This window comes from Rhea americana, unplaced genomic scaffold, assembly GCF_003343005.1.
Source record: "Rhea americana isolate MKP2758 unplaced genomic scaffold, rheAme1 scaffold_19, whole genome shotgun sequence".
NCBI lineage: Eukaryota > Metazoa > Chordata > Aves > Rheiformes > Rheidae > Rhea > Rhea americana.
Window position 1 is genome coordinate 2851024 of NW_028186038.1, and position 9880 is coordinate 2860903.

At 38.4% G+C, this 9880-nt stretch overlaps 1 long non-coding RNA gene across 1 annotated transcript in view; it reads left to right on the forward strand.

The window, feature by feature from the left end:
• Nucleotides 1–9860, forward strand: part of LOC146597209 (uncharacterized) — a 45581-nt gene extending 35721 nt beyond the window's left edge. Inside the window, exons 3-4 of the long non-coding RNA XR_014895524.1 lie at nucleotides 9254–9385; nucleotides 9770–9860. This is a non-coding gene — a long non-coding RNA (uncharacterized LOC146597209). The remainder of the gene's footprint in view (nucleotides 1–9253; nucleotides 9386–9769) is intronic.
• Nucleotides 9861–9880: the final 20 nt, after the last annotated feature.

Genomic DNA, 9880 nt, shown 5'->3' on the forward strand with positions numbered 1-9880 from the left:
ATCCTCCTTGATCCCTATAGATCTCTTTCCACTAATATCCACTGATCACAGTGGAGGATCAGAATATGCTACTTTTCTTTCTAATGTTTTTTCAGGTTGTCGGGGAGACAGCAGTCTTTCTTCACTTTAAATTAAATTAAAAGGCACTATAAATGCCTTTATAGTCTAGGCGTTTGGGCCTGATTCCTCAAAGAAATGGTGTGTGTATGTGTGAGGGGGTGTCCTCCAAAGCAGTAACTGATTCCCCAAGATCTACCAGTGCCCTTAGGAAGCCTTCCTCCTGATAGGAGGGAATGGGCTGGGATATGGAGCATGATGGCCCAGATGGGTGCTGTTCCTTGGAAGTAAAAAAAACTGTCACTTATATCAAGCCCTCAGTGGGAGAGGAGGAGGACTGTGCACCAATGAATCAGAAGATGTTTCTCAAGGCTCAGTGACCTGCCATAACTTTTTCTATTATGCTTCCCTTTCAAAAGAGCTGAAGGATAGTGTATGAGAATGTGATGTCACACAGTAAAAAAAAAGGGGGGGGGGGTTATGTTACATATGTTTCCTTTGTCATGAGGTGGATAAAGTTTGAAAAACTGATGTCTGGCTAATATCCTTTTGATTTCTTTAAGCATGACAAATTTCTCTGTTGTTTTACCATCATGAGGAAATTGTGCTCTAGGAAATCCTGCCAGTCTCATCTTCATTTTCTTTAGTGCTTTCCCAACACTTTTAAAAATCTGATTTGATAAAACTGCTGTTTTTATTCCTCTGGGAGCAACACCTAGTTCCTATTGTGAAAGGTGCTGCTGTTTGTTTGTTTGTACTGCTGGCCACAAGGAACATTCAAAAAYGGGGTGCTGCAGACCACAGAACCAGTTATGGCTTTGGTGTGGAGCGTTCTCAAGTTATCCCTGGCTTTACACATGCAGATAAAATATCTCCATAGTTTGGAGAGTTTGCCGTCTGAATATCAAGCTCCAGAACTGCAGTTCAGGAGRTTGATAATCCCCACAACATCAATGAGAAACAAGGACGCTCTTCTACTGAGTTATGGAGGAAAAAAAGGGACAAAACATATATTAACCAAGGGTGGGAAGATGTCTTCATATGTAAGACCAAAATGGGAGACAGTGAGAAGCTGAACCTAGGGAAAGACGACTACTGTTCCGTGATACTATGGGTTGTAAAGGTAAAGATAACAGCATAGCGTAAGAGCTAATTTGAACACAGGAATAGATACAATTCTGAAAGCATCACCRTTTTTGGAATACAGTCTAGGCTAGGAACACATGTTGCTAGGAAACTTTTATATTAAAAGGCATTCATCTTTAAACCTTGGAAACATAGTAATACCTACTTCTCTGTGCGAGGAAAGTTCTTTCAATGTCTGTCCTGACATTACATAGACAAGTAGCATATGAAAAGAAAAATAGCTTGAATTGTCCCAGGTAAAGACTAAAATCTGGTATTATTTTTAGATAACTTATAGGATTTAACTAGACCTCAGTCATTCTGGTCTGACTAACAAGAGACTGATAAATGAATGACCATAAATGATCATATATGTATAAAAATAAATGACCATATATGTATAAAAATAAATGACCATATTTTATTTGATAAAATATTATACGGAATGAGAATTAAAACATGTTTTGAAAGTTGTATAGTTAGCCCAGCCCTGAAGATAAATCTGACTTATGGCAAGGTGTAACAGGCTACCATCTGGAGAGCATGATAGCTAAAATTCCTTCAGATTATTGCATTCACATCCATAGGCTTTGTGGCATTCATTGTTTCCTCACTTTATAAAAATTYTGTATACAAGTCTTACACAAACTCCTTTAAAAATGCTCAATCATCAAATCTTTTGAGTTTCTAATATTTTTGCTAACATTAAAGACGTATTTCCTGAGCAGAGAAACTTTTTGAGAAAGTGGAGCTATGGGATTCTCTGGTAGAATAAGACATCCAAATCTYGTTCTAACAGTGTCTACCCCTAATACTTTGAGATGGCATTACCTGTTTTTCTCTTGTTTGCTTTACCCTGCTTTTTGTCCACTCGTTTTTCTTTGTTTTCTCAGTTTCTCCTTCCCTCCCTCCCTCCCTGTGGGCCGGTGTCCTGAGATGCCTGCTGGCCGCAGCAGCAGCACCTCCCTCTTGCTGCAGCCGTGCTCTCAGTCGTGCTGCCTCAGCCGCCTGGGGAACAGCGCAACGAACCAAAGTTACGCTGTTCCTCTCCCAGTGTGCGCGCTCTCTCTCTCTGCCCTGATCAATTTTCACTGAAGATACATCTGACTTGTTTGCCGTGCTAAATTCAGAATTAAAAATGTTGGATGATATATAATGGTCCACCTAAAACCCTATTAATAAGAATATTATGAATGGTTGTAATGGACTTTTATTATTAATATGTGACATGTCATAGGGTGTTGGAAGCTTTTCTGTGGTATGTTCAGCCTCAGTCTCTTAATGTGTGGTAATAAGAACAGAGCGCTCTTCCCTTCTGTCTGGTACCTCCAGAACTCAGGAAATGCTGCTCTAGGGGAATACCGCAATTCTGAATTAATTCATTAAGAGGGGAAAATACTGCATTAGTGTTGATATTAAACATGGATTTAAATGAACCTAAAAGTAACAGCCTTTTGTCTTCACACAGAGAAAAAGAGTTTTATGCAGTGTGAAGGTTTTTTTTTTAAGGAAGATGGTACCATTATCAGATCAGTTGATGCAACTGGGAAGATCAGGCAAGCTTTGGGGCTCAGCCTAATTATAACTGAAGACCTGTCCAGTGAATTGGAAAGGAAACCTAACCTAACTGTGGTTAGCATATGTTGCATGCAATTTACTTTTCCTAGTGTTTCTGTAAAGGAATATGGATTAATTTGGAACATGGATTAATTTCCGTTTAACATGGAAACCTTTTGGGGCAGCAGCCATCTTTGTTTTCTGTGCTGGTAACACTATTCTTTTTGTGTCCGATGCTATTTAGGTACTGCAAGAATATAAATGTATAACAACAGATGTTTATGTCCCTGATGTTCTTAGCCTCACTGATTCTGTAGATAGTTATGCACAGGAATGTGACACTTGCACAATTAACTTCACAACCAGTATGATAGGAAAGTAAATTTGTATTTGCAGCATCAAAGACTGAATATTATTTAAAATATAATTATATTATAGGATATCTTTCCCTCAATGTCCTGTTCATTTTCTGTGTATAAGTTAGAAAACAAAAGCAGCTAGATACCTATTTGTTACTGCCCAAGCAGAGCTCACAATTACCTTTTAAACCATTCTAAAGCATAGACTTCTAGCTTTATGGTAATACTTTCTCTGTTATGCCACTTGGTGGAGCTTAGTGATTTAGGCTATCACATACATTGTTTTGCAAACTTACTATAGGATTATATAATAAATTGTCAGTATACTATGAAAGCTGATAGTATCCCCACTAAGGTTATAAAAACAGAAGTATACCTTAAGTTCCCGTGAGCAAGATTTTGATTCCTAGCTACTGATAAAATTGATACTCATTCCTTTTCTTCTTGAAAAAAAAAATATATGATGTTTATTTTTTTAAACAAAAAGTTAAAATATCAGATTAGGAGCTTGGTATTTACGAGTTGCAGGATGAGAGAAGGGTCGTAAACATTTTATTTTTCACATTTGAGCTAGTGTTAGGAAATTACCTTTTATATTTTATCTTTTATAGACTCTTGTTTAATAAGGAAAACATAAACATGCATCTGTGTGTAAAAGACCTCACATTTGTTTGTGTACTTTGCTTCCACAAATGTGATCAGTGAGCAGACTGACAGTTAAATAAGGAAAATGATTCTATCACAAACTAGTCTTGCTTTCATTTAAATCAATAGCAAGATAATTCAATAAGAACAGAATTGGGACGTGGGCTAATTATGCACTTTGCTCACTTGTGGTCAGAGCCTATCTGGAAATCAAAGATATTATGCCAATTCAACTTTGGTATTGTCTGAAATACCTGCTTTGCAATATAAACCAGTTGCTCTACAAAACTCATTAAGCTCTGACTTTTAATGCTTACCTAGGGCTTTCTTTGTTCTAAATTAAGAAACAAATAATTAACATGATCAGATGAATGCTATTTGATGGTCTGAGGATACTGAATCTGAACTTCAGCCATTGGAGTTTGGTACCCAAAGTGTGAGATTTGTTGCATTTATTTTTGGAGGTATCCCTAACAATCATTCTTGGTGATTCTTCCTAATGTAAGACACTTACTATCTATACAGTACAGTCTTGAGAAATAAAGGTTTGAAATGCATTCTCTTTCTTACTGTCAAAGAAGAAGCAGAGGGGAAAAAAAAAAAAAAGAGAGAGAGAGAGGAGGGAACTCAGTCCTGGAAACTCTTTTCTGTGGCCTTAGGGGTCCTCCTGGGTAGTCTTAGATTTAGGAGAATCAGTGGTTTTTTCTGACTTCTTCTTAGGAACTGGAAGCCAGAAGGGCTTAGGGACTGTACAGTTTCTTTTCACTGAGGTACTTTCTAAAATTTCTTTTTTGTCATGTTGTATTGACAGATGAGAATGAAGTTTTTACCACAGGAGTGTACTGTATATATTTATCAAATTTTGAACACTGATAGTATATCAGTGCTTTTCTGGTGTGGCATTTTACAGAGGGTGAGAGTAAGCACAAACTTCGCTGAGGAGTTCTGAAAGCAATTCGGAGCTGGCGGTAATTATCTCTAGCATGTATGCGCAGTTGGCTAATGCACAATGTCTGTCTGGTAGTATTTATTACAAAAAAATACAGTACAAGCAATTCTGCCTGGGAGGAGACAGCCTAGACTGACGTTTTCAGACATTTGCAGGGGAATTAGTAGACAGAAGAGCATGATTGCACTGAGCAACTACGTATGACTGCTGTGATAGCACTTACAATGTGTGTGGCTACCTTCCATGTACAGTTTGTGCTCCTTGTCCATGTTGCAGTGATGGACCTCTTTTATTCAGATTGCTCTGCACTTTATGRTGATCTTACAGCATTGCAGCAGAGCAGTTGGTACCAAAAGGCCAAAAGTGAGGTACTCTCGCGATCTTGGGAGTGTAGAGAATTCTTTGTCTGTCTTATGAATTCCTAAGCTGACTTAGTGCCCCCATGTGTTTGTGTGGTGATACCTCTTAGGCAGTTAGTGCTGTATTCTACCTATTGTAATTCTTTGGCATGAAAGTGAAGTGCCAGTGCACTAAGTATGAGACTTCTAATGAAGACGGTGGAGGATGAAGGGCGTTTGGAGCACAGACATTGACTTTTCAGCTGTTTTGTTTCTATCCGTGTGTGCCACAGTCTCTGCACTACTTATTTATGTTGCTAACCCTTGCATATGTTGTTCTGAGTAGAAGTTAATGTCATAGTAGAAGTACTTCAGAATTTTGACTGTTGGTCATGGTGGTGTGTTTACAGCCACTGCAACTAGTCAGATGAATAGACGCATTGCTAGTATCAAATAACTGGTTCTTATTCTCATTTGTAAAATGAATGCATTCACTAGAACGATTATTACCTGAAGGAATGTTTTTTGTGCGGTAAGGTTATATACTGTCATCACTTCTTCAGTTCATGGAGAAAAACAGGATCAAAGGGCTAAGTACAACAGGCAGCATTATGCAGAGATGAGAACAGCACCTGTTGTTCTTATTAAACATAGAATAACTCATGACTTACCTTTTATGTTATGAGCAATTACGATGTTGTCATTATGTCTTTAAAAATCTGTCTATTTCCCAACACAACGGATTAGACTCACTTTTTGATAAAATACAGCTTCAGGCTGAAAAAAAGTTAGAAGTAAAGGCTACTGACTTGCTGAACATAATTGTGGACATTTTGCCGGCAGGCTGAGGAGGTGATCCTTCCTCTCTTCTCAACACTAATGCGGCCACACCTGGTACATGTTGGGTCCAGTGCTGGGCTCCCCAGTACAAGAGAGGCAGGCATCAGCTGGAGTGAGTCCAGCAAAGGGCCACAGATATGGTGAGGGAACCAGAGCCTCTCTCATGAGGAGAAGCTGAGCTGGGCCTGTTCAACCTGGAGAAGAGAAGGTTCAAGGAGGGATCTCATCCATGTGTATAAAAATCTGAAGGGAGRATGTAAAGAGGATGGAGCCAGCACTCTTGCCGGTGCCTTCTGCCCAGTGACATGGCAAGAGACAATGGCCACAACCTGATACAGCAGAAGTTCTGTCTGGACATAAGGAGAAACTTTACTGTGAGGGCGACTGAGCACTGGAGCAGGTTGCCCAGAGAGGTTGCAGAGTCTCCATCCTTGGAAAATACTCAGAAGCCATCTGGACACAGTCCTGGGCAGCCTGCTTTAGGTGACCCTAATTGAGCAGAGGGTTGGATCAGATAATCTCTAAAGGTGCTTAGTTGCAGCTTACTAAAGCCTCAACTGTTCTGTGATTCTGATTCTTTTCTGTGAAATATTAACATTTTGGACAGTCCCAAATGTTTTATGAAGTGCCACATTTGACTCATTAATTGGAATCCTTATTTTACTTCATCTATTTTATTTTTATCATAACAGTATTTTAGGTTCATAATAGAAAATGGTACCAGAAGAGGGAGAGAGGTTTAAAGAATACCAGCATGCTGTCTGGACTCCTGTGGTACTCATGACCCAGTGGCATTTGGAAATTAACTGGGTAGTTCATTTGAGTTTATCGCAGGCTCAAAGCCATTATTTCTCAGGAATCAAAACCACAAACAGTTAAATACAAATTTTAGAATTATGCAGTAATTCTAAAATACCTATCAATCATTGGTCAGATTTGGGGTGGGAAAGGTGATAGCCTGCCTGTCTAAAAAAACTTACCTTCATGAATTAGAATGGTGAGATGATGCTCTGTGTAAATCATGCAGATATTCAAAATATAACTATGTGCACTGTTTCGTTTTGCTGACTTAGCTGCCAGGGGCAGGGAATACACCTGAGTAAGTCCATGAAGCTATGAAGATACTGTCAGTGCAAAAAACCCAACATGTTACTTACAGTAATCTGTGAGGATATGAGGCACTCCCTCACTTTTATCATATGAAGAATAAAATAATTAAACAACCTAATACTTAAATGACCATTGCCTGGCATATCAATGAGATGAATGGGGCACTCATTTTGGCACTACGCAGACTATTTCCTGCTTCATTTTGGTTACATTTTGTAGTTTTTATCTGCAGCCTAATTAAGTCTGTCTATTTTAAGGAATCCGATAATGTTGTGGCATCATATTGTTATCAGATATATCAGCTACTACTAAAATTTTCAAGAATTAAAAATACAAAAGGGGTTTGAGTTTAATGTTGTCATGTACATTAGAATTTTATACTGCACTGTAACCACTATTGTACCTGACGGCAAACAGAGATAAATGGAATTTATTCACTTCTAAATTGTCATATACATTTTCTCCATTTCATCCTGCTACTTGGCCTACTCCATCCATGTGCTGGGTGAATTTGCCAGTAGTTCATGATTGTGCCACACAAACTTGAGATTTTTTTTTTTAGGTATTTGCAATATAAATTTGTATTAACTTGATGACTTGAACTATTGTATCTTTAAACAAATAGCTGGAACAGAACACAAATGACCTAATTGAAACTGAGTTTTTAAATTTTTATTATTCTTTTAAAGAAAACACAATTATTATAACACTGCATTAGGGTCAGTAGCACATGTGTAATAGTAAAAGTACACCCTCAATGCAATCAAAAGTAGCTCTCAATTGGTGTTTGACCCATTTTTAATCAAGTTATAAATTGAATATAAAAACAAATTAATAGAAACCTGGAGGCCAATATAAATGTTTTCACAGTCCACTGCAAACATTTATTTTAAACAAATAAAAAGTGTCTCAGTATCTGAGAACCTGAAAGTCAAGCTGTTAACTGGACTTTCTTGCTCAAAACTAACAAATATGGAAAGAAAATAATGGCTGTTAYTAGCAGAAAAGGTTATTTCTCCCCCTTTAAAAATAACACTAGCTATTAACTTTTGCAAGATGTCCTGCTCTATATTAGTAGCTGATTGTTCCTTACATCAGTCAATGGAACATTTAGAGGAGAGTCATGACAAAATGCTGTTACCTGCTTGTCAAGGAAAATCTCCCTCTCTAGGCGGGGAGGGGCAAATGTGTGGCTTGTTCAGCTTTTTGCATGGAGAATTTCATCCACAGCAATGAACATTTAGACTTTCATATGTRCCAAGAACAGTTCTTGAACTCAAAAGCTTGATTAAGATTGATATATGTGTTGACTACCTTTTTGTTGAAAAGTGCTAGAATTTACAMCACCACCTGCATAAAAACTTGCTATCAGTGATGCATCTATTTCAAGATTGCTCTGATGTTGCTTTAACAGTCAGGAAAACTGTAACTGTTTATCCTTTTCTATGCCCTTTGACAGTAAAATGTTCCCTTATCTCGCTCTCTGTCTGTCTTTGTGTCTAGTGGCTTGCACACAGCTGAAATCAGGATAGCCGGAAAATCAATAGCTTATTTCCATTTTGGGTAAATTAAGGCAGGAACAGAAAAAGTTATGAAAACTGAGCCTGTGGGACTCTATTCAAATCAACTAAGGGGTGTTTGGCTAAATTATAGGTACAATTAGTGTGTCAGTCTTTCTCTTTAGGTTTCCTTAAAGAGTCCATCCTATGTAGCTGTCAAGCTCTCCTCCCCAAGCAGGGATTTGCATTTGAATGGCAGCTCTTTTGTGAGACTGCTGAAACAGAGAACGTGGGTGAGTGTTCAGCTGAGTACTGAACTCCCCTCATCAGCTGCCATATGGGTTCTGGCCATTAGCACCCTGAATGGCCTTGATAGGCCGTTCCTGAGGGCTAAATAATGTTTCTCTATCTGCCAAGGAGCGTCATTTTGCTGGGAAAGGCTCTTGGTAGAGAGTAGAGAAATGGATTAGACTGTGCAGTTCCAGATTCACTCTAAAATGTTGTCCTATATGCATAATGAAGCCAAAATGTTGCCCTGCTCCCCTTATAGATTTGATGCTGCACAGAAACACATGTTCCTATCTAAGCTTACTTAGTTGAATGCATTGAACAAATTTAAAGAGGTACAGAAAATGTCAAAGAGTGGGAGTGTGAAGAAGCTTTTGCTTTTTGTTTAAGTAATATCAAAAAACACAGTGCATGTAAACAAATTCACAGCATTGGACTGTGGATCACTAGTAAGTTTGTGACATGCAAATTATGCTAAATTTTCAGTAAGAAGATGGATATGGGAAAAGCACTGGACATATGCAACCTTCTTGAAACTGGACAACCTAAGAAATACTGGAGATAACTCAGCTGTTGTGGAGAATGGTTCTTCCTTCACTTCCCCACCACTGAGGGCTGGTAAGGAGTTATCATGTTGCTGATTCCAAAGCAGCTCTGCAGCATTTATGTTCCTGGTCAAGGTTCTACTCTTGAAGCTCTGCTCTGTAATAATCATCTTTAGGCTGGTTCCTACAGGTTGAAAGGAATAGAGTTTTCTTCTTTATTGATAACAGTTTTGTTCTGTTTTGTAAATGCTGTTTCTACACTGAGGAAGCAGCCTGTTTGGAGGGCTAGGGGAATCCTTCCAATTCTAGAAGATCTAGTACTGTATCAGGGAAATAATTTTCCATCTTCCTCAGTTGCAGGGTTCTTTGCACTTTTTCCTCAGTGTTATGGAGTAATCTCAAACTTCTAATATTAAAGTGGGCAAAGAATAATGATATCCTTTCCCTTCTCTCTTAGTTTCTGATGCAATCCTCATCTGAATGTCTAGATCTTTGCCTTCCTCCAAAAAGGCCTTGCAGTGAAAGGCAAGTAGCTGGATCAAGTGCTTTTTTCCCCCATATTTTTCTT